General features: G+C 36.4%; 1 protein-coding gene and 1 long non-coding RNA gene across 3 annotated transcripts in view; one reads left to right on the top strand and one right to left on the bottom strand.

Moving 5' to 3' along the window:
• LOC145686391 (putative G-protein coupled receptor CG31760) overlaps positions 1 to 23,771 on the top strand; it is an 890,751-nt gene that overhangs the window by 259,291 nt on the left and 607,689 nt on the right. The window lies entirely within an intron of this gene.
• LOC145684762 (uncharacterized) lies at positions 16,874 to 23,486 on the bottom strand. 2 transcript variants are annotated; one of them, XR_014131387.1, is made up of 3 exons: positions 23,370 to 23,454; positions 19,342 to 19,509; positions 16,874 to 17,430 (listed from the first exon to the last, which is right to left on the bottom strand). It is a non-coding gene; the product is annotated as an uncharacterized LOC145684762 (long non-coding RNA). The 2 variants fall into 2 exon arrangements; XR_014131388.1 differs by having other exon boundaries at positions 16,885 to 17,430; positions 23,354 to 23,486.

The following is a 23,771-nucleotide window of genomic DNA, read 5'->3' as shown; positions in this document are numbered from 1 at the left end:
AATGTATAACTCATAGGATATGCTGCTTTACATTTTTTTAAAAATTTCAACACTTCAGTATAACCCTAAAAATGTAATAATAAAGAAATAATTACTTTGTTTTTTTAAAATATTCAATTAGAACTGGACAATCTACACAAAATTTGGAATTGACCAGTGAAATCAGCATATTACAAGCACTTGTGGTTTTCGAGATCTCATTCTCATCGTCGAAAGGATCGGAGACAAACATATAAACCTAGCATTTTAATATATAGATGATATAACGCTTATATTATTTAAGTTATTTTACTTTCCCTTTATAAATTAGATATATGTGATTCACTCTTCACTAGAAAGATATACATTACATTACAACTAGAAAAGCCCCTGGTACATCTTCCTTCCTCCATTAGCTGCATAAAGTGTCCCCACATTTTGGTTTGGAAAAGTAGCCACCCTAAATATCGGCAGGTTCACAGGACGTTCCATTTCCCCTAGTGGAAGTCCTGTGGGCATTTTGTCTGGAAACCCAGTGTCCGCTTATATTTCGGTAATGGGAAATTTCTGTGAGGTTTCTATGGCACATTTATGGACTCCTTGCAGGGTAATCACTGAATGTCTTTTGGACATCCAAATAATGTCCTATGACAGGCATATTCCATTGGGATCCAAGATATCCGATTGTCATTTTCTTTATCCTTGAAATTTCTACTGCGAGTCTGAATGTCACGCAATAGATAAGGCGTCCCGCAGTCATATTCAATTGTGTGGGATGATGCCATTTAATATCAATTAACTCTATTATACACCCACCTTAAACCGTGAGCGCGTGTAAGAAATGCATTAGTGAAATCAGTCCTGCAAAATCTATTGCGGGCAAGAGGACTAAGTGAAAAGGAAAACTTTTGATCTGATTCTGATTTTACAAAAATGACCTAAATAATGATTTTATATGTATTAGTCTTATAATACGAATATGCCTCACCACGGGTACTCACAATTGCGCTCATGAGGTTATTTAGAGGCATAATACTTTTCATTGAATATGGTACCATCAAACTGAAAATGGTAATTTTTTTGGGGGGGTGTACATTTGGGGATAAACTGGTAATTTTTTAATGTCCTTGGTGGGAATGGGAATCCCTGTGGATCGTATAAGTATTACGGTTTCTAAAATTTAAAGATAGACCCTACCAAAGTGGCGAATGAAAAGTTAGTGGACTGTCTTGTGTATGAACCTATAAAATTCCCCAAAGCCATGTCTATGATTTTGATATATGAACTGCTCGGGCGAACATAATACTATATCATATTTTCCAATTTTCGAGTTAGCTGATAAACAAGGTTGACTATTTCCAAGCAATTTCATACAATGACATACCAAACAAGTTTTCTCTGCCATCTGCAGATACAGATCTGTAGGACATCTGTCTATATACTTTTTTGTGGTTCGATCACAACATTTTCCACCTAATAGCTCAGTTTTGCCGGAAGTGGCGCTTATCGTTTTGTTCATTCGAGCCGCTAACATAAGAGTAAGTTAGTTGAGGAGTAGTGGCACTGTCACTTCAATTGTTTTTTCTGTTTATGGAGGATGGGCATTACTATTGACGTAAGCTCCGAACTATATGTGCAGGTCCTGGAGGATAAGCGGAACCAGACCTTATTAAAATTTTCTTGGCCAACGTATTAGCATTTAAATCCTCGTTGATGTCGTGTTGGATGATACCTGACAAACCTGTATAGGCCACCCACAACGTTACACAGAAATAGACGCCACTGTTTCGAACCACTATCAGAGCATGAATACGATGTAGTTGGCGTGCAAAATCAACATTCATACATGAAGAACCTGCACAGTGTATGACATTCCCCACCATATTATTTCGCCTACAAGAGAGCTGGATTACAAAACTATGTCATTGATGCCAACTTTATTTATTTCAACTCCAGAGTGCACGGTAGCTCAGTGGTACAGTGCTTACCTCTAATGCGTGGCGTCCCTGGTTCGATTCCCGGTCAAGTAAGTTTGTGGTGGACAACGTCGTATCCGTGGGTTTTATCGAGCTACGCCCGTTTTCTCCCGTATTTTCATTCTACCAATTCTTCCATCATCATTTGCCTTAAGCAGAAGTGGCCAAACGGTAAGTGATTTGTGGCTGTGCCCATTGAGATTTTTTTTCTCAGGAACACAATATCTACAACATATCATGATTTTAAGCAATTCCACAGAAATTAAATTTCCGTAAGGATTGTGGGGGTCCTTTGTCATTTCTATTGGGGCTTTGCCCCTTGCAACCCTTTTTCGCAAGAGCGACAAAACACCTATTTCCTACTTTGAAGTCATCTTTATGTCGGAAGAGTTTCGTTTCTTTAATGTGACCCTTTGAATCAAGGGGACCATTTTTTGAAAAGGGGCCCTTTGTCCCCCTCAACTTATTTTCAGAAGGAGACAAAAAAGTATGTGTCTATTTATTTTTGGTCTAGTATATATGTGCCAAGTTTGAAGAAAATCGGATGAAGAGAAACCCTTGTGAAGCTATCTCCTTTACATTTTCACTTTTTGGACTTGACAGGTTTTTGCCCTAAAGTCTTCAATTATTCTAGTTGATTTTCTCATTCGTTATATTATGAGACAGATTCCCAGTACCGAGAAATTCCTCATGAAGGTTTTATCGTTTGTTTGTCCGTGGTATAATAGAAAGTATTTCAAAGCAATAATTTGAGTGTTGTGCAGTTATATTATGCTCTTTTGAAAATATTTGTTGTTCTGATGTTCTACAATGAAACAACTTCCAAACATGTCTGCTGGTATATGAAGTTATCAAAAGACTTTCGAAATTATTGAATAGTGCATGCATTCTTACTGCATATGCACACAGATAATCGCACTGAATATAGTATGTAATGTGTATTTTTTTAAAGTGCCGTAACAATCTATTATATTGTTTGTGTTCTAGCCTCTTTGTAAATTGATAATAGTAGCACATTCGCCTTGAAATCCACGTGTTCTCAGTTATTCTGAAGAAGAATGGCAAAGAAAAAGAAGCCAGTCAGACAGACGACAATTGTTGTAAGAAAAGAGATTGTTGTGAAAAATCGAAAAATCTGTGGAATATACTGCACGTAAAACAAAACTGACATGAGAGCGAGAAATTTCATCAACAACAACAACAACAACAACAACAACAACAACAAAGCTTTATGAAAGCTTACGTCCAGTGCTTATGGCCTGTTTTTGGTACCTGAAGAAAACGAATGATTAATGAAAGTGAATCATTATGAAAAAAAATGGTGGGAAGATAATGGAAGGAAATGGAAGAACATCGAAAAATCCTATGACGTTCTCCATCACAGGAGTTTGTCGCTTGAGTACTATCCAGCAATTCTTCTTATGGAAGTTTTCCGCCTCTCTATTTTTTTATTTCACAATACGTTTACCATGTCTCTTAGAGTGTACTTGGCGACGTTTGTATTCATGTAAAAACGTATATGAGAACTGTATATCAGGTAATGAACTGTAATTCATTAACACACTATACATTAACAATATCTTTTAACGAGTCAACTACAAACTCACATGGTCTGGGATCGAACGAGGAAATCGTTGCACCAAAAGTTAGCGCTCTACTTCAGAACCACGTTATCCTCTAAGTTATTTAACTGAACCCAATTCCTTACTATATATTTTTATGTGTGTAGTGTACTAAAGAATTACAGATTATTTTCTGATGTACGGTGCTCGCATAAATTTATATGTTTACATAAACGTACATACTAGAGAAGAGGACAATAAACATAGGAGAATTGCTGATTAGTGCTCAAGTGGTTAAAGCCTACGTGAAGACTAAGATATTAATTGAAGGATCATATTCCATACAAGAAGCTTAATTTGGAGAAAGTGCCCTGCCAATGATAGCAAAATGATGATATTTATAATGATTATCTTGTCTTTTGCTTCTTCTTGGGTCATCAATCTTTTGATTGGTTTAACGCAACTTTCCACTTTTCCTAATCGTGTGCTTCAATTTTTAATTCTATAGGTATATTCTTTGTTTACCTACATCTTGTATTTCTTTTCTGTCAATATTTCAATAGCACTCTTTCTCTAGGCACTTTCCTTTTGACATTCACATCGTAGTTAATAGAGTGACATTTCATAATGTGTCCAATCATAGTTATTCTTTTCGAAAAAATGTATTTTATTTTTAATTTTTATCGACATTTTGAAGCATTGTGAAGTATCTCATAGAAACGTTCATGTACATAACTAACTACTAGTTTTTTTTCTGAGACGTTGGAGTCAAAAATGTGTCAAAATTCTTTAATTTACTTTTATCTAAGGATAAATCTTGAATTTGTCCTTAATCTATTTAATTTAATTTACTTAATGATTCTTATACTGAAGACTAAATGATGATTAATATGATAGGTCCAAATGAAATATTCCGAGTTAGTTCATAGGTGTATTTTATCATATAATTTAAGTACTTTTAAATGTGTTAACTCCAATCAAAATACCTACGTATATAGTAAAGTTGTGAATATCAGTCTGTTAAAATGAACTTTACTTTTAGCATTTTGCTTCTTTCAAAAGTCATTATTATATACTGTATAATCTCCTCAACTCCATAAAAGTCTTAACCAAGATAGTTTGCTCTTTGTTATCAAACTAAATGTGTTCTGTTCTATGCATTTCTAATGAAGTTTAAATTATTTTTATAGACGTTTTCAACGTCTATTACCATGGATGAACTTGTGCTTCCTGAACAACGTTACCCGTGTTTCTCCACTGAATTAACAGCTTCCAGCATCACACTTTTAATTTTCCGCCACGTCGCGTTCAATGTACAGAAGTGAAACAACGATTAATCTCTTGAGGTGCAGATTAAGCCAATACTTTAATGTACTTACATTTAAACACATTCTATGAATAGCACATAACGAATATTACAGTTCTCAAGTGCGTTCCATACGAATTCCTGTTTTTATGAAGAAACGAATAGGTTTCAGACAACTTTCAAAAACTGTTTTTTCTAAACCTGTTCCGTTTTCTCTGAAATTTCTTGTTAGTTTTAAAACAGGTTTCGGTTTTAAATGTGGTTTGGCATACAATCAAAATCTTTTTGGTTCTCTACTAACTTGTTTGTAAGTGTTTATTTTCTTACCTGATCTCTACTACAAGAACAAAAATAAATACCTTCGCTTTGGCGAAAATAACACTGGTATCAGTAAAAACCTGAAACGCTTAAAAAATGGAAAATTTTTTCAGTGAAAACAGAATAGTTTTCGACTAAACACTGAACTAATTTCTGAACAAAACCAAAACTAGTTTCAGTGAAAAAATGAACTAGTTTTAAGGAAACCCGAAATTCGAGTTTGTCAGTTTTTCTGGAAACAATTTCAGGATTTTATTTAAAATAAACGGTTTTCGCATCCCTTAACGATTTTCGCATCATACTACGTAGGATTGACTTTATTTTAGTTGGCTGTGTAAATATGTTCGAAGTGATAAGTGAGAGGTATGTGATTTGGATAAGCTTTGGTCAACACTTACACTTTCGCTCATCTGAACAGTTTGAGTTAAAGACAACGAAGATTAGAAAGAAATTTAAAAAACGAGCCAGTTAGTATCTGCAAAATACTGTTAAATGAGCTAGAAGTTCTTTTTAAGGTAGAATTTAAATATCTGACAATTATAATGTTATAGTAACTCCACACTCAAATCTCTAGTCTATAAGTAAATATCAGATAATAATTACTAACTTAATTAACATTATGTGCATAATAACAGGCTCATTTTCTGCTTTTCATTGACTTTAACTTTGCACTAAAATCCAAAAAGGAGAGGAAACCTATTAATGACCCTTAAGCTATTTCGATATCCCCGTCTATGTCATAACTAGAAATTCTTAAGGTAGATTGTGTAGCATAGGAATTAAATTATGGTTAGTTCTTTTATCTCATGATATTGTCTCAGATATTGTGTCAGAACACGAGTTTTCGTGTACCCTTTGAAAGAAGGTTTCTATCTGAGACTTGTGATAATCATGAGCAATTTTGGACTCCACTGTGCACAAAGTTTCCTGTAGCAAAGCGCCAAGTCACAACGTTATAGAGAGCTGATCTTGAAATTTTGGCAGACAGATGAGAAATCGTTAATCACACGTTCGTTCAACAAGATCGTGTTTGTCGCCACACACTTCCGCCATCTTTATGCACGTCGGTGCATCCTTCTTAAAATTATTTCCATTACTCACATATACAACCACCATTTGTAAAGTTCTCACCATTAACCTTACTCGTGTAAAATTCCCGCCATAAATTTGATTTATTTAACAATTAATTGTGGGTACATTATTCCTTTCCGCCGTTTGGAAAGAACTTACAGCACATAGTTCACAGTTGACGATCACTTTCGCCACCTCACTCGACATATTTCCACACTAGATGGTCCACAATGACTCAACGCGAGTCTGTTTAGCGGGGCGGACGTGCGAGGCGTCTAATGAATAATGTTGCTTTCTTAGGTTTGTCTTCGCACGATATTAATGTCTTAGCAGGAGTTGAAGGAATATGTCTCGTATTATAACAAATAATTTTATTATAACATTATGAAACATCTATTCTCTCAGCAACACACATGATATTTTTTTTTTGTGATTCTGGGATTGGCCAATCTAGGATAACTATGCAGAACGTAAGATGCTTGAAAGATGAGAAAAGATGACCCATTTATCATTGGGAAGTCTGTGAGAGCGGATATTTGGGCAATGAGGAAAAATAAAAGCTCCATAAGGAAAATACTTCTTAAGGGGCAAGCAAACAAACAAAGGAATGTGCAAAATAACAGTACCGACAGAAATCTGCCTGAATACTTAGAAGAAATTTACCTTCTTTCTAATTAAGAAAGTTACTCACAGAGAAACAAGAAACATTCTATCACCACCTAAGTGAAGAAATTTACTCTAAGTATACAACTAGCATATTCAAATTAGAGAAGTACTCAATCATCCCTTTAAATAACAATCCAATGCCACCTTCACCTGTGTCATCACAAAAGTTCATTAGCATGTGCCGTTTTAAATTACCTGGAAGAATTTTACAACTCACAACATATCAATTATTCTTTCTTCGAGGGACCCCATCAATGTTATGAGTGTGTTCTCTAGAGACTTAAGGCAAACACTTTACCTTATTTAGTGTGGAGTCACCATCAATAAGACAAATTTCAAAGTACAGAAATTAAGAAGTCCACAGCTCCCGTCACTCTGCTCGTACTTTTCTGTCAGTACTTGAATATCATCAAGGATTTGTAGGAAAATACATCATATTTACTTTTATCAGGCTCTATAAGAACTTCTGTGCGGCCTTCGGCGTCACTTGATAGCTACCCCCTACAATCATACTGAAATCACAAGCAATAAAGTCCTACAATACTGATTAAAGAAGATATCAAGGAAATCTTTAAACTAAAGCAGCCCTACGGATCTCCAACCATGAATATGCGAACTACGGAAGAATAAATACTGAACCAGAATGCTATGCTAGAATAAGTGCTTAAGAAACTAGCCAAACATTATTAGTATTAATGGAAAATTTTGATGCCATAATACACATTTAGGTTCCTGTATACGGTACATAGATTTTTATAAAATCTGATTTGACTTTTAGTTTAACGTCCCTTTCAGCAGCGAGGCTATATGAGACGTGCACCTTCAGATTAACGTAGAATCCAAACAACATAATCTCCCTCCGGGAATCGAACCCGGGTCTCCCATGTCTAATGCGCGTACGCTAACCGCTTAGCCACGAGGGCGCTCTTGAAATAATCTGATTTGGTGACCTGTTTCCATTTTGTTTTGTCTTGGATGCTCTACCCATTTTGTCGTTCTCCCTTCTTGTAACTATTCCATTACAAATGTCTGCTCTTTACACTCTAAAACATTATTTATTGTTATGACACTTCCTGTCTGTGCCACCGCTGAGTAAAAGGATGGCTGCCCATTTCACTTGCTGTCTCTTCCAAAATATTTAACCATCCTTCCTCGCCCTTTGCTATTCGAAGTAAAAAGTGATAATACTGTACGTCAGAGGCTTGTGATACTGACGTACTTACTCTTGAGGGAAAAATCAGGTTTCGTCTTAAAAGGAGCGTCATCAGTAAGAAGTAGCTTTCTGCACCTGTTACCCAAGAAGCAAACGACTTTTATTCCCTCGTCTTTTTTTTCTTCTCCTTTTCTTCTCTCGCAGAATGAGAAACAAGTTTTGTTAAAGCAGCTAGACCAGGATTTTCCTTAAGCTTCTTTCAAAATTTTCCTTAAAATAAAATTAAGACTACGTACAAAGATGAAGCCTTTGTATTTGCATTTTCAGTATAAACGCATTTGAATCGATTTTTCAAAACACATTTTATACTTGCTTGCAATATCATTTCCTTTCATTGTTGCCCGAAGAAGTGTACTACTACAGACAGTTGCCTTCTTTGAAACTTGTAGTTTATTTCAAATAGCATTGATACTTTATTCAGCCCTAAATAAATACATAGCACATTTTAAAACGAGGACTGTTAGTACGAATTATAAAAAAAAAATCACTTACGTAACAGACCTTTTTGTGGGCCTGTGCCGCTGCAACGCCATCTGTTGGCGACCAACTGAATTACGTCCAGCCTACCTAAGATCACGTGGTCAGCGCCCTGCGTTACACTGTTTCTAAATGGCGTATCAAGAGCTCATATAGTCTTGCTGCTTTGAGCGACGTTAAACTCAAAATCAACTCAACTTTCTAGACCTAGTGATCAACATGTCTTTTATTCGCGTGACTACCCATTTTGCATCACGACGTTGGGTGGAGGCCGCTAATTTGAAGCATGACTGGGAATCAAACCCGGCACCACGTGGACACAAATCCAATGCACTAATCATTAAAATACCATTAGTACTGTCCCCATTAATACAAATTGTGGTTGGATATTTTATCTTCTTCAGTCGTTGGCAGAATTCTCGGTTCTAATCTAATGGCGAGTGTCATCCTAGAGATTTTTCTATCATTTTTTTGATTAACGTCAAGAGAATACAAGTATAATACCTTTAAATATGCTCCCTTTTCACTTCTGATTTTCTCGCAGTTTCCTATTAATTGTTAAAATGTAGAATGGTTTTACTCTATCAGTAATTTCCCTAGTAGATAAATATATAAATAATGAATATACTTGCTATTCGTATGAAAATACCACTGGCGCAAATCCCGGGGGATGAGGGGGACATGTCCCCTCCAATCTTGGAACTGGGGGACTGTCCCCCCAATAATTCGATTTGAAATGTATTTTGAGGGGAAAATGTGATGATTTGTCTTCGATTGCCACAAAGGAAAGTAAGATGAAATTGATGTCCCCCCCAAAATAAGCCACAAATCTGCCCGCCTTCCAATGTTGAAGACAACTCTGCTCCCTGATCTTCCATAGGATTGTTTTTCAACTTAACAAATATTTTTACCATGGTTTAACAACAACAACAACAACAATTGTTCCCCCAATGTTGAAGACTGATTTGCGTCGCTGAAAAATACATTTTTTTAAATGTTCTATTTTTTCGGAAAGTAATATGGAAATTAAATAAATGATATAATTTTATTTACAAAATAAGCTGCCCACTTGAAGAATTCTGTGGAATTCAGAGTTACGATATGTTTAAGGAAAAGTAAGGGAAGATTTTCAGCAAAGTGCATTACTCAAAATTTACAAGTAACAAACAAAATTTATTTCAATATATGGCTTCACATATTAAAACAGATACATTTTTATTGGAAGCTGGGACATTTTCATTAAAACAAATTGCAACACACAAAACATCAAAAAATATATTACACACATTTTTGTGGGCATTCAGTTGTATTTTAATGGATATTCTGCATCTCTTAAAAATTCACAGATAGTGGATAAGAACGCAACCTATTGCATTATTCCTCTGAATTATAAGCTACATCATTATGGTGCACTGGTGACCATGTGTAACAAATCAGTTCCTATAATTTAAAAGATCACACTAATTTTTTAAAACCATTTTATGTCTACGATTGTTTACTTGTTTTAATAAAAAGAAAGCTGAAGAAATCGTTTTACGACGAAAATAGAAACGTACAGCATAAAAATTTGCTAAAACGTAAAACTTATGGAGAAAAAATTAAATCTGTCAACCATAGTAGATACCAATGTTTCTTCTGTAGATATTGAATTATTCAACATTATGAACATGTGCCGCAAGTTTCTACTTAGTTTAGCTTAAAGCTAAGCATTTCTGAACACTGAGGGCAAAACGAAGTTTTTCAGAAATCTGTAACACAGTTAAGTTATCGATTTGATTGTTGTCATTACACAATTTCTAGGAATTAATAGTTTCAAAATTATGTGTGTCTAACATCACATCATAGCCTACAGGACTCGAATAGCTATGTCTTACAAAGCCTACTTGATAGTGATGACACAAGGCCTTTACCATTATAGCTATCGCAACATTGTAAATGTAACGTAATACTCACTAGATGAATCTGCTGCAATGAACCTCTTACTTTACTAATATCAACTCTCAGTTCTAACTTCCAACTCCCGTGCTAACCCTCGGTATCGCGGTTCGACGATTTTAATATTGTGACATATAATGGAATACTTACTAATGTCCATTGAGTCAATAAACAGAGCTCAATGAAGAGCTTTCGTAAATGCTTTATTGAACCTTCAGGTTCCATGGGCCATACAGTTAGTGGGTTACGAACGTAAAGGTCTTTTTCTAAAGTCTTTAATCAAAGTAATATGACAAAAACGTAGTTCGAGATAGGTATTAACAGTGTCCCAACATTCATTTCAAAGTGTGCAATCGTTTCCCGGTGATGTGATAATAGTAGAACGTATCTTCTTCCCTATTTAAAACGAAAGTTTTCAAAAGTGGTTAGATACGCATCCTCTTATTTTTAATGAGGAGTTTATATGTCGAGGTTCATCTTCCTAAGTTGACAGGATCGTGAGGTACTCAATCATAAATTTTGACTTCTCACTCCCCTTTAGAATATATGTTTTAACTGAAGTAACACGATAAAAACACATTTCGAGATAGGTGACAACTATATTCAAAAACTGGTTTTAAATGGTCATCCTTTTCTCCTGTGATTCGATCACGCACAAGATCAGTTCCATGCTTATATGTTGGATAAATACACTTTTAATCAGAAAGATGAAAATTATTTATTAACCGCAAATGCTGAGATCTGTCACTAAAAAAAAGTTGAAATTAGCGACGTAATAAGGGTAATTTAAAAGACTTGCTGCAATGAATTAACTAACACCAACGAACTATAAAATCTTTTATTTACTGAAATTTGCAGAATTTATCATAAAAATAAATTTATTTCTTTAACACAATGTTAAATTCAAAAGGACGCTAAATTACCTCCTTTTTGTAATATAATCCTTACGATAATGTAGGAACGTGTTAGTGTGCGTGCAACTCTAATTTTTAAAACAGAGTGAGTCAAAAGTCTTGCAATATTTATCTAGGTACACAACCCAATCAGCAGGCGGGTGTACACATCGTGATCGATCGTAAGTATAGGGTCAAATTAATCCAAGAAAAAAGTGTATCAAGTGGACTATTAACCAAGTCAGACAACGCCTTTGCCAGCACATTACCATTGGTAAGTAGAATTAAACGAATAATACCTTTCTAAAAGCACAACATAAAAGTTGCGTATTTAATACTAAATACATAGGCAAATATATTCTTGTTCTCTTTATAAGACTGTGCAGAGGTTAAATTAAGGCTAAAATTTTTCACGTGTATAAGTGTGTTCCTTTATTCGCACGTTGGAGCGAAACGATTTGAAATGAATGAGTGAGGGTGATGAATGAGATGTCAGTAGGTTATGCTCGTAATCTAAGAAGTAACACTGGGTATATGTTGACGTTCAATATGGCAGATACCGAAACCACAGCTTTTATCCACTTATAACCTAAGTTACTTGAAAGAATTACATATCACTAGATTTGTTATGATTTCAGTCACACTCGTCACATCACTTCTTCTAAAATCCAAAAGGGCGCTAAATCTCCTCCTTTTTATAATATAATCCTTGTTATAATGCAAGAAGGTCTCAGTCTGTGTGTAACGCTAGTTTTTAATACAAGGTTGAGTCAAAAGTCTTCCACAATCCAAACAGTAGGAGTGTGTACACGCCGTGATCGACAGTAAGTACAATGCTAAACTGATCCAAAAGAAAGTATATCAAACGGACTATTTAACATATAGACCGCCATTCTATTAGTATTTTCAGTGACGATGAGTGCTCAACTACGTATGATACTTGAACTGTTACTATATGAGTAAGGAGTGCGATTTAAGTTAAGGTTACTGGCAAAAAGCATGCATAAAACGAAAATCACTCGTTCGATCTCAATGAAAGTTTCACCCTTTGCTTGTCATAGTATCTCACGAGTGTATGCTAAGTGTGAGCGCGTAAACGTAAACGGGAACTGAATGACAGCCGAACAGGGCAAGGCTGTCCGCGAGAGGCTTATCCAATTCTACGAGAACCAGTGGACATGTGATTTTACGACTGCTTTAAACCATTTTAAATGTGAATATCCTTATAGTACAGTGCACAGAATGTTGAAAAAATATGTGGAGACTGGTGAAGCATCACGAAAGAAGAAATCTGGTTGCTCAATTTCAAAATGTACACAAAAAATGAAAAGTTCGATTAGACGAGAACTCTTGAAGAACCCTAACTTGTCAAACCGTTTTTTAGGACGAAAATATCAAATGTCTGAATTCAGTGTAGGGAAGATCAAGAAAGAATACGGATTCAAGGTTAAAATATGTAAAAGTGCACCATATTATACAGACGAACAGAAGAAGTGCGCTAAGATCAACTGCCGCAAACTCTCCAACAAGAAGTTCGCGAACAAGATTGTCATCATGGATGATGAAACCTACTATTACCAAAACTTAGCGTTCGCACATGTTTCCAAGTATGTATCGTACATTGGTAAACATCAAGTTAATCCTAGCAAGTTCGTGAAACCTAAAGACAGGTATACGAAAAAGTTCTTGATCTGGCAAGCGATCGCGGCAAACGGTAAAGTTTCGTCTGCTCTTGTTCGAAGTGGGACAATCAACGGTAGCCAGTATTTAGAGTACATGAAAAGGTTTTGTCTCTATGGATAGAAAAAGAGTACACCGGACTTGACACTGTGTTTTGGCTCGATGTGGCATCCTCGCATTATGTGAAAAAAGTGCGAGACGCGTTTACTGATGCTGGTATGGGGTTTGTCGGTAAAAACGAGAATACGCCAGAACTTCCTCACGCTAGAAACATTGAGCATTTTTGGGCTGTAGTTAAACACGAAATGGTTAAAAAGCTTACTTTCATCGAGGATGTGAAAGATATGCAAAACAAAGTGGTCGGAAATATCAAAAGAAGTGGCAAAAAGTAGTGGACAAGCGCTTTTCCAGAAGTTCCTGTTCAAGCTTCGAGAAATCGGCCGCAAGGGTGTCTACAGCGGCAAATAGTAAACTACTTCTTTTCTCAGATATCGCTTGTTTATTATTTTAAAATGTGTTGTGATTTCTCAAGAAATAAAAGTTATTACAAAAATTCAAAGTTCCCTTAGCTTAAATCGCACTCCTTAGCATATAACGCTGCGGTATCAACCCAAAACATTTGTCATGCCATCTGGGAAAATACAGTGAACTATTACACAGAAGCTTGTTGGTTCCGGAAAATTTCATGAAGGCTGTAAACATGTCGAAGATTAGTCAAGGTCCAACCACCTCAGGGTAACAGATTCTAAGGTCATACGACACGCCATTGAGGAAAATCCATCCACATTACACGACAATTGTCCAACCAACACGGAATGTCCCGATCCACTATAGTGCGTCACCTTCACCTTCAACGAACTCAGGAAAACCATCAATACCTGCCGCATTTTCCTACATGAGTTGACCCCAGCTCAGGCTCAGAGGAGAGTGAATGTAAGCCGACAACTGTTACAAAAATTGTGTGATATACATTTACCGAAACGGATTGTTACACGTGACGACTAAAAGTGTTTTACAGAAATCTGAATGTGGAAAAATTGGTAGGGCAAGGGCCAACTTCCAGATCCGGTCGTGAATCAGGGCCATTTTGAGAAGAAAAGTCTGTGAATCAATCAAACAGATTGCCTCGCACTAGGACGCACCTCTCTCCTCGGGTCCACGACTCACAATGGCGGAACTACCCAAGCAGCACACCGACGTCGAAAAGACGTGGTTTTTTTGGTGTAAAACACCGTAAAATACACCAAACATGACGTGATTTACACGTCTTTTCCCACGTGGAAATGTCCGGGAATATGACGTGATTTTTATGACGTCTTTTTCACGTCATAGAATATGACGTGATTTTTATGACGTCTTTTACACGTCATAGAAATGACGTGTAAATCACGTCTTTTTTACGTGATTTCCACGTGTAAATCACGTCTTTTTCACACCCTTCATGTGAATTGGGGGGGGGGGGCGTTCTCGAAATGAGGCGGCGAGAAGCAAAGGGGTGTAAGTGATATTTGCAATAAAGTATGGATGTCTCAAAAATGGATTCTGCACAGCTAAATATACAAATTGGATGGTGAAGCTCGTCGCAGTCAAATAGAAAGTCTACCCATGAATGCTCTACGCCGAACTTCATTATGCAGTTTGTATATTTTGCAATGCAGAATCCATTTTAGAGACATACATACCCTATTGAAAATGTCACTTACACCCCTTTGCTTCTCGCTACCTCAAATGTCATGGAAGCCTGACAGGATTGTCCAGTTCCAAATGTCAAAACCATTAGAAATTGATGTGCATCCGCAGTTTTGATATTAGGAATTTCAATCCATGTACTACCTCGATTATTCGCCACACTTTTGAGGCTATTTATCAGCCCCTATTCAACCGTTTTGCACCAAAGTTAGGGGTTAGGCTACTAGAGCTACCTAGTTTTGGCCCCGTAAATTTTGAAATAGATCGGTTGAATAGTGGTTGAAACAAATAACCCTGAAACTGTGTCGAATAATCGAGATCCTACTATACATAGATTGAGATTCCTAATGTCAACACTGGATACACATCAATTTATGATTATTTGGACATATGGAACTGAATAATAATAATAATAATAATAATAATAATAATAATAATAATAATAATAATAATAATAATATCTACTCTAAAACACACAGCTTACAACACATTTTTTTTAAAAAAATGATAAAAAAGAAAAAAATCATACTTTTTTTCTTAACTGCGTTTTTTTTCTTGACAGTTCTGAACTGATCTCTGGCCGCAACACTTTTCTTGGGTAAAAAAAAAAAGTCTACGAATAACAACTGGACAACGATTATTATAAGTAAAAACAATAATGAAAATAAATTTATCCTTGTGGCTACTGCTTGATTTTTCACCATTGTGTTGTAATTTGCATAATAATTTACAAGCTCCTATACCAGATAAGTAAGACCACTAGGTTATTGTAATAAATAACAGATCAGGATAGACCCTAAGAACCCTAGATCTTGCCACAGCGAAATACATCACCACCCTCTCTCGGAAGCACACATTGGGGAACGTCAAAGTATTGTGGTCTATTTGATTGGTCTGTACCAAGAATTTGGAAATTTCGCTTCTCCGAAGGTTCGTATTATCTATGGATTGGGGATTTCCATATCCAATTGACCACCTCTAGTGTTGTTGATTTATATTTTTTTAGTATTTGGATAGTAACCTATTGAAGAGTATATATTCGCCTCTTAATGTGTGGTATATTTACCTACATATTAAGAAGCGAATATACAATAGCTGTCAAGGAATAATTATATACGTAGTGCTACAGAAAAGAAACGGCAGCGCTTGCTCCACGAAAGGATAAATTTAAAGCCATACATTAAACAGAAAACCGAGACGCATTGGATCGACTTGAAAAACATAAAAAAAAAGCCCTCGAATGTAAGACTCACCCTTGGCGGAAAAAAAACCCTACATAACTTTTAAGAATGAGAAAAGACGAATAAACATTGTAAAAACAAAGAATGAAATGGAAAAATAAAGGAACATTGTACTTACAGTCCTAAGAAAATGAAATGAAATGAAATCTTTAAGTTTTACGTCCCACGCTTATACCGGTTAGGCTAAAGGAGACGGTGATAATGAGAAATGAATGAAATGGTGGAATGAAGAAAGTGGGAGGAAACGGGAGAACCCCGAGAAAACCCACGCACACGGTTTGTCTACTACGAAGTTCACTTGGCGGGGGCTGGGATCGAACCCGGAACCCCAAGCACCAGAGATGAACGCTCTACCACTGAGCCACCGCGGCCCTTGGTACTAAGAAGAATCCACTCATTTCGTCACTGGAATTTATTCATGTGCATTTATTTGTACCTTCTTCTTAATGAAATTACGGTACAACACGTGCTTCGATAAATTTTATAGCTATCCATTATTACGCTAGTATGCGCACACATACACAAAAACACAACCACCCACATCCAACACACACTCACATACACAAGAACAATGGGTTTTATTGACAGTGCAAAAGTTAGGACTAAACTTTTATAACTCCAATTTAAGACACCTTTATTTTGGAGGTGAAAAATCGAAAAAGAAAGTACATTTTAAAATTAATTAATCTCTGAGGGATGAAAGCGAAAACACATAACCATTAATTTGAATTCTACATTTATTAGTTATATGTACAATGTTTTGTCGTATAAAATAATATTCATACTATTTGTAATGCAACAAGAAACACTGATTGTCTATATTATTTGTAATACAAACAAGAAATATGTAGACAATGCAAATCTGTTGGTTATAATCTAAAACTTACAGAGATCTTTTAATAATATAAAATAAAAAGAATTAAATTTTCATATAAATTTCGTATGAAGGAAAACACCTTTCATAGTTATTGAAAGTACAGAAATACAGCATCATATCAAAAAAGCCTCACCAGCTTAAGTAGGTTAAAAATGGGGACTGCAGTAAGTATCCCACTTCTTCATCTATTATACCAGTAGCAGTTTCTTCCATCTTTTAGTTTTCGAAAGAGATGCCTTTACATTGATTTCCAAACAAAGCAAGGAGGAACAGGTCAACATGTTTCAAGCATGCCGAATCCTTTTCATCCTCAAACAACAAGGCAGATGGAAGTGAATATCTTTCTACTAACGTTTTGAAGATTTGTGGCATTTGTTCATTTGAAGATCTTTATTTTTACTCACGAATGATAAGTGTCTTTAAGGCTAGTTTGCACAACGTGAACTTTGCTCTTTTTTCCGCGGGAGTTAAATTTCATCGCCAGCTCTTTGGAAACCAAGCATCAGAGAAAGGTTCCTTTTTCTCCCAACGATGACAGATAGGAACACTGAAACAGAAAAAAAAATCATGAACAATCATAGTGCAATTTTTCAGGTGGGGAGAAAATTTAAAAAAACAATTACAATACGTCATGTGTAACTACAATCAATACGCAATAAAACGATTAGTTACTGCACTCGCTTGCATGAAGTCCCACTTTTAACGTCCTTCCATACAGCGAAATTAAACTACCATTAATTTATTTATTCTGTAATAGCTTAACTTTTGATTTTATTGCAGCTGTTAACTCTGATTGTTTAGGAAAATCAAACAAGTTGGGGGATATAAGACTTTGTATATACAGATACATGACAAATAATTCTGAAACACTCATAGAAGGCTACATTACGTATGTGCTCACAATATAAAATGCCACTCCAAGACCAACTTTAGGATGTGAGCTAAAAGTGACGATCAAGTATATTGATACGATATTACAACTGATGCAAAAAAAAAAAAAACTTTGAGTTTTACGTCCTACAGATTTGTCGGTTAGGCTAAAGGAGACGGTGATGATGAAGACTGAATGAAATGGTGGAATGAAGAAAGTGGGAGAACCTCGAGTAAACCCACGCACACTGTGCTTGTCCACCACAAAGTTCACTTTGCGGGGACTGGAATCATAACTGATGCAGACTCATGCAGTAAGAATAGTTTTTATGGTATGAAACAAAGAACTTTCTAATAATAAAATAATATAGCTACTCATTTATCAAACACAACTAGACAACGATAGAAATTACATGTATTATCTTTCACTACTGCTATGTAACCCCCAAAATGGAGTCAAAATTCCGCATTTACATATCGTGACAGAACTGCGCTATCGGATGCAGTAATCTGACAAGCTGCACACAGGTGGAATTAACCAGTAAAGGTATCCTTCTACTGTCATAAGAAATTTCATCCTGATTGGATACGATTTAGTAAGTTAAATTTATGATGCAAGACGAAACATATATTAGCATTTCAAAATATGACAAAAAAGGAAGTGAAAATTACAAACAAAATGGTGTATAACTTATGTATTCCGAAAAATAAAAAATTGTGAGCAAACGCCCCCTCACTTGTTACTGGAGTATTTTTAAAAAATAAGACTTCTAGAACCAGAATTCTGTCACAAGCAGTAGGGTGAAAATCGTCACATTATTTGTTCTGAGCAGGGTTAGAAGTTGCGGCAGCTATTATTATTATTATTATTATTATTATTATTATTATTATTATTATTATTATTATTATTATTATTATTATTAATAATAATAATAAAAATAAAAATAAAAATAAAACTTCTCTTTGGTGAAAATTATATTTAACCCCTCTGTTCAAAAACACATTTTCGGAGGAGTACTTTTACCCATTCAAAAAAAAAAAAAAAAAAGTGCGAACACTATAACATGTGATACATTCCATATTAAAGCTTTGCTTATATATAAATACTCAAGTCAAATAAAATAATTGCTGAAGGAATAAAAATTAATAAACAAGGAAATCTTTAAAAATCTAAAATAATAAATAAATAAATAGAGTGTATCTGAAGAAGACAAGGGTAGTTGCTGAAACAGTTACATTTAAATAAAATTGGCGCAGCTGTGGCTCGGTGATAGAGCGTTCACCTTTGGTGCTTGGGGCCAATGGTTCGATCCCAGCTCACTTCAAGCGGCTTTTCTTGGAGTTCTCCAATTTTTTCCCACATTCTTCATTCCACCATTTAATTCACTTCTCATCATCACCGACTCCCTTAGCCTCAGTGCCTGATCGTGGAACGTTAAATTGAATATTTCATTTACATAAAAGTATTGCCTTATTCAACAATTATTTTATTTTATAAGTACTAATAAAATATTACTACTTTCTTTCTTTTCTTCTTACTCGGCATTTTCTTACATGGGTATTATAAAATAACATGTCAAAAACTCACCTGTCGCAACTTTGGTATGTATATCATCCTCCACAGTGATATTTCTAGAGCAGCTCGACGAGCAGAAAGGGGTCAGGGTAACGGCTTCAAGTTCAGTTAAGAAAGATTCCGTGCTAGGTGGTCTGCTGTTGATCAATTCATCATTTGCAGGAGCATTGGCCACACGCTCTGGAAAGTGGGAGTACATGCAAGGCTTATTTTGGGAAATAACATGTATTTACACCTAGGCTTATTACAACGACTAAATACATTTAACATGAAATGAAGCAGTTTAATTTCATGTAAACAGTAAAGTGGGTTTTTACTACATTTTGTATCATAATAAAAAAGAGCTTATAGAAAGAAAAATGAGTTGGCAGGAAAATATCAGCCATAAATTTCACATGCTTTCTGTTCTGGATATTTTCAGCGTAAAGGACGGTGTGAAGAAGAGTCCGAAATCATTCCAACCTCGTCGTGGAATGGTGCAGGAATGGCCACTTTTTAAATGGATAAAAAATAAATATTGACAAACTTGTGGACAGATAGATTTTATGGATTATTGTTTGCCCGTTGTTAACAAGAAGCAGGGATCGGAAAATCTTTGAGTTTTACGTCCCACGGTTATGCCGATTAGGCTAAAGGAGACGGTGATGATGACTAATGGATGAAATGGTGGAATGAAGAAAGTGGGAGGAAACGGGAGAACCCCGAGAAAACCCACGCACACGGTGTTTGTCCACCACAAAGTTCACTTGGCGGGGGCTGGGATCGAACCCGGGACCCCAAGCACCAGAGGTGAACGCTCTACCACTGAGCCACCGTGGCCCCATAAGAAGTAGGGATCGGATTTGAGAACGGAGTGAGAGCGTAAAATATCGCATCTTGAACACAAAGAACACAAATGACTACCTGCGTTTTCGAACGCGGACATTTTCTGACCAAAAACACCAAGGCAAGTAATTTCTATTGCTTCATTTAAATTCTGCAACGTGTAAAAAAAAAAAGTTTTTATCTTACAATTATAATACAAGCTTGAAAAGATCAAGAACTCCAATTCTGGGATAGGTTTTATTTTTTAAAAAAATAAAAAATATCCTGCTCTGGATCCACCCCTGTTGTGCACACACCTTCCTTTTGGTGGCAGCAGATATGTAAGCCCCGAAGGAATGAGGTATGTTTTTTACTGATGGGGATTCAGTTCCTCACTGGTAGAGTGTTCACTTCAAGTGCGTGCGGTCCCTGGTTCGATCCCAGCTCGTGCCAAGTGGGCCAAGTGGACAAACACCATGTGCCTGAGTTTTCTCGATACTCTCCCGTTTCCGCCCACTTTCTTCATACCACCATTTTTCACATTTCATTATCACCATCTTCCTTAGGCTCGGTGCTTTTCCTGGGGCGTGAAACTAAATATTTAATTTCATTTCTTTTTAATGATGAGGAATTGGTGTTCCACGTGAAAGCAGGTTTTTGACCCAAAGAGACTTCCGTTGTTAATGTGCGCATAAACATTAGGAGGATATTCCCTATGTCAAGAGCTCTCTTAAACACATCTGACTGGAACCACCACCAGCCCCCAACCACGGTCCCTAAATAAGACATTTGGTTTCCTTTGAATCGTTTCACGATTAGCAGTGGAAATCATAATAATATAGTCATGTAGAGGATACTTAATTGAGCTGGAATATATTTTTTTTGAACTTCAGTGGCAACATTGATAAGTATCCATCATCACATGCTGGCACTGGAGTAAGTACTGTAATCTAAAATGCGAGGGAGCTGTCTACTCAATTAATGAACAAAATATTCGAACAGTCAAAAATCCGTTACATTATTACGATTTCCACACCGAATTCTGTAGCACAGTTACGGTAGCCAAGTGTCTTGTGAGGGTGTGTAGGTGCAACAGGGCGATGGTTGCAGTTTGAGAGTGCTCTCAACTGGGGTAATATCCTCCCTGTGATTATGCACATATACAATGGGGGCACTACTTTAGCAAGCGGGTCTACCAAATATTCATCGATTTTGTGGATTTTTTCACTAGATTTAAGACAGTAGTGCTACAAAAGGCTAAACAAAACATAACTGAGTGAGCGAAGGGGTTAGAACTCCCATAGGGCTCGTTGTTTCTAACTTTGAAGTCATACACGATTGGCATTGCAACAATTGCCGAGGGTCATTTCCTCGACCCTCGAGCAGTCGGTTCTACCTAACAGAAAATTCATAGGTGACATACGATGTGAAACATATTTTTTGTGAAGGAATAAAAGTGTGAATGTAAGTAATTAATGTCAGTACACAGCAAATTGAAGTGAATTTTGGGCATTATTCGAGCAGACGGTTCTACCAAATTTTGACATATTTCTTACAGTTTCATATCAGGTTAGAACAATGCATTTCTTTTAGCAGAGCATGAACTAAATCAGAAGCTCCATTAGTGCTTGAGATTGACTTCAGGCGTCAGGACAAATACAGCGTGGACGTAAAGCGTAACAATTTCAGTGAATAAAACACGAACCAATTTATATCAGCTCCCCACTAAAAAGCAGGAATACTATATAACCGAGTCAGGGTAGGAGCACAGCAACAGGGTCCGAGCGGCAGCGACGGGATGCGTCCGTAGGGAGCAGGCGCGTCAGCGACGGGGAATATACGTCTAAAAGAGAATAGTGGAAGACCACACTTACATATGCAATAATTTAACTGATCACTTAAAATTCATTTCAATATGTTGTACACTGACAGTAATTACTTATATTCACACTCTTATTCCTTCACGAAAAATTTTTCTTATAATATTTTACCTATAAATTTTCTATTTGGTAGAACCGGCTGCTCGAATGAAGCCGCATTTTGAGTGATAGTGAAATCATTGTAAGCGTAAGTGTGCTTTTCCATTATCCTTCTTTACGCGCATAGTCCCCGTCGCTGACGTGCCTGTTCCCTACGAACGCACCCCCTCGTTGCCGCTCGGGCCCTCTTGCTGTGCTCCTGCACTGATTCCAATAGAATGCATTTGTGCTTTTTAGTGGGCACCTAGCAAAAGTTGTTTCGTGTTTTATGCACTGTACTTAATATGCCACGCGTCGGCAAGGTTCTAGAACACAAGTCCCCCCATATAGGTTAACAGCTAGATTGGTTCTTTTCTGTATCAAAGTTTAACATTTAATTCACATAGTATTGTTGAGCGAGCGTCAGCGAGTGAAGGCGGGTTAGAGCCCCGCACGGCACGTTGTTTTCTGTCTTTGTTACAATTAAGTGGGAAGGGGGACCTGTGTTCTAGAACCTTGCCCCATGCGTCTACTCTATATTTATACTAACCCCCGTGAAGTCAATCTGCAAGTAGTAATGGAGCTCCTCATTTAGTGCATATTCTGCTATAGGAAATACAATGCTCTAACCTAACCTGAAAATGTAAGAAATGTATCAAAATTTAGTAGAACCGTCTGTTCCAGTAATGCTTCCAAAACCATACACTTACTGTCATCTCGTTGTTTGCTTGTATTTAGCAGTCTTTCGCCTTGGCAAATAGTACCACAATGCGTACAGCTTTTATTATAGGATTCATAGTAAAAGTAGTGTAGTAGGAACGGGTTAGAAGCCCCGCGGAGGTTGGTTGGTCCTGTTCTCGACATGAAATAGGCAAATTAAAGACTTGTCCAATTTTTTTCGTACATTTTACAATCTATGGATCTGTATAGTAAAACTGCACCACAGAATGACATACTTTCCCATGCATAGTCACTCCCATATACGGTTTATTGAGAATAAAAACACATACATTATCATTTTACTACCTTCACTATTAATATTTTATATAGTATTCTACCTAAAATATTTAATTTGATACAGGCGTCTGCAAATGTTAACCTAATGTAGGTATCCTCGTTCTTTCTACGGTATTTTAATACACTGTAATAAGAAACCGTAGGCAACGCTGTATGAGGAGCTAATCTTCAAAATTACAATACTCAATCTGCTGAATTTTACACAGACTGCACCTAGATAGGAATAGGATAGGAATTCTACTTACTTGTCTTAAAGCTGACCTTTATCACAGGTGCCTTTCACAAAACACATTATTTATATTCACACAATCATAACACGATTCCGCAAATGGCTCACGATTCCCAGCATGCACTGCTCAAACTGCAGTTACAGTACGGGGAACGTCCGCGCTTTTTAGCACCTAAAAAGACGTCTATTTTTGGTGATGTTCGACACGTGATACTTTGTACCACTCTGGCACGTGATAAACACGTACAATTTAGGTCATGTTTGACACGTCATTTTTGTTACCATTTTGGTACGTGATAAAGACGTTCCAAATTTTCAAAAGACGTCATTTTGAATTCGAACCCCAAAAAAAGACGTGTTTATGACGTGACTGTGCTACTTGGGTAGCCTCCGTCATCCGGCTTTAAGGGGCTTGATGAACTGCTGCTGTTCCC

This window comes from Thermobia domestica, chromosome 5 (genome assembly GCF_964235325.1).
Source record: "Thermobia domestica chromosome 5, izTheDome1.hap1.1, whole genome shotgun sequence".
Classification (NCBI taxonomy): domain Eukaryota; kingdom Metazoa; phylum Arthropoda; class Insecta; order Zygentoma; family Lepismatidae; genus Thermobia; species Thermobia domestica.
Note: the sequence above shows the minus strand (reverse complement) of the source record. Positions and strands in the feature narration are given on the sequence as shown.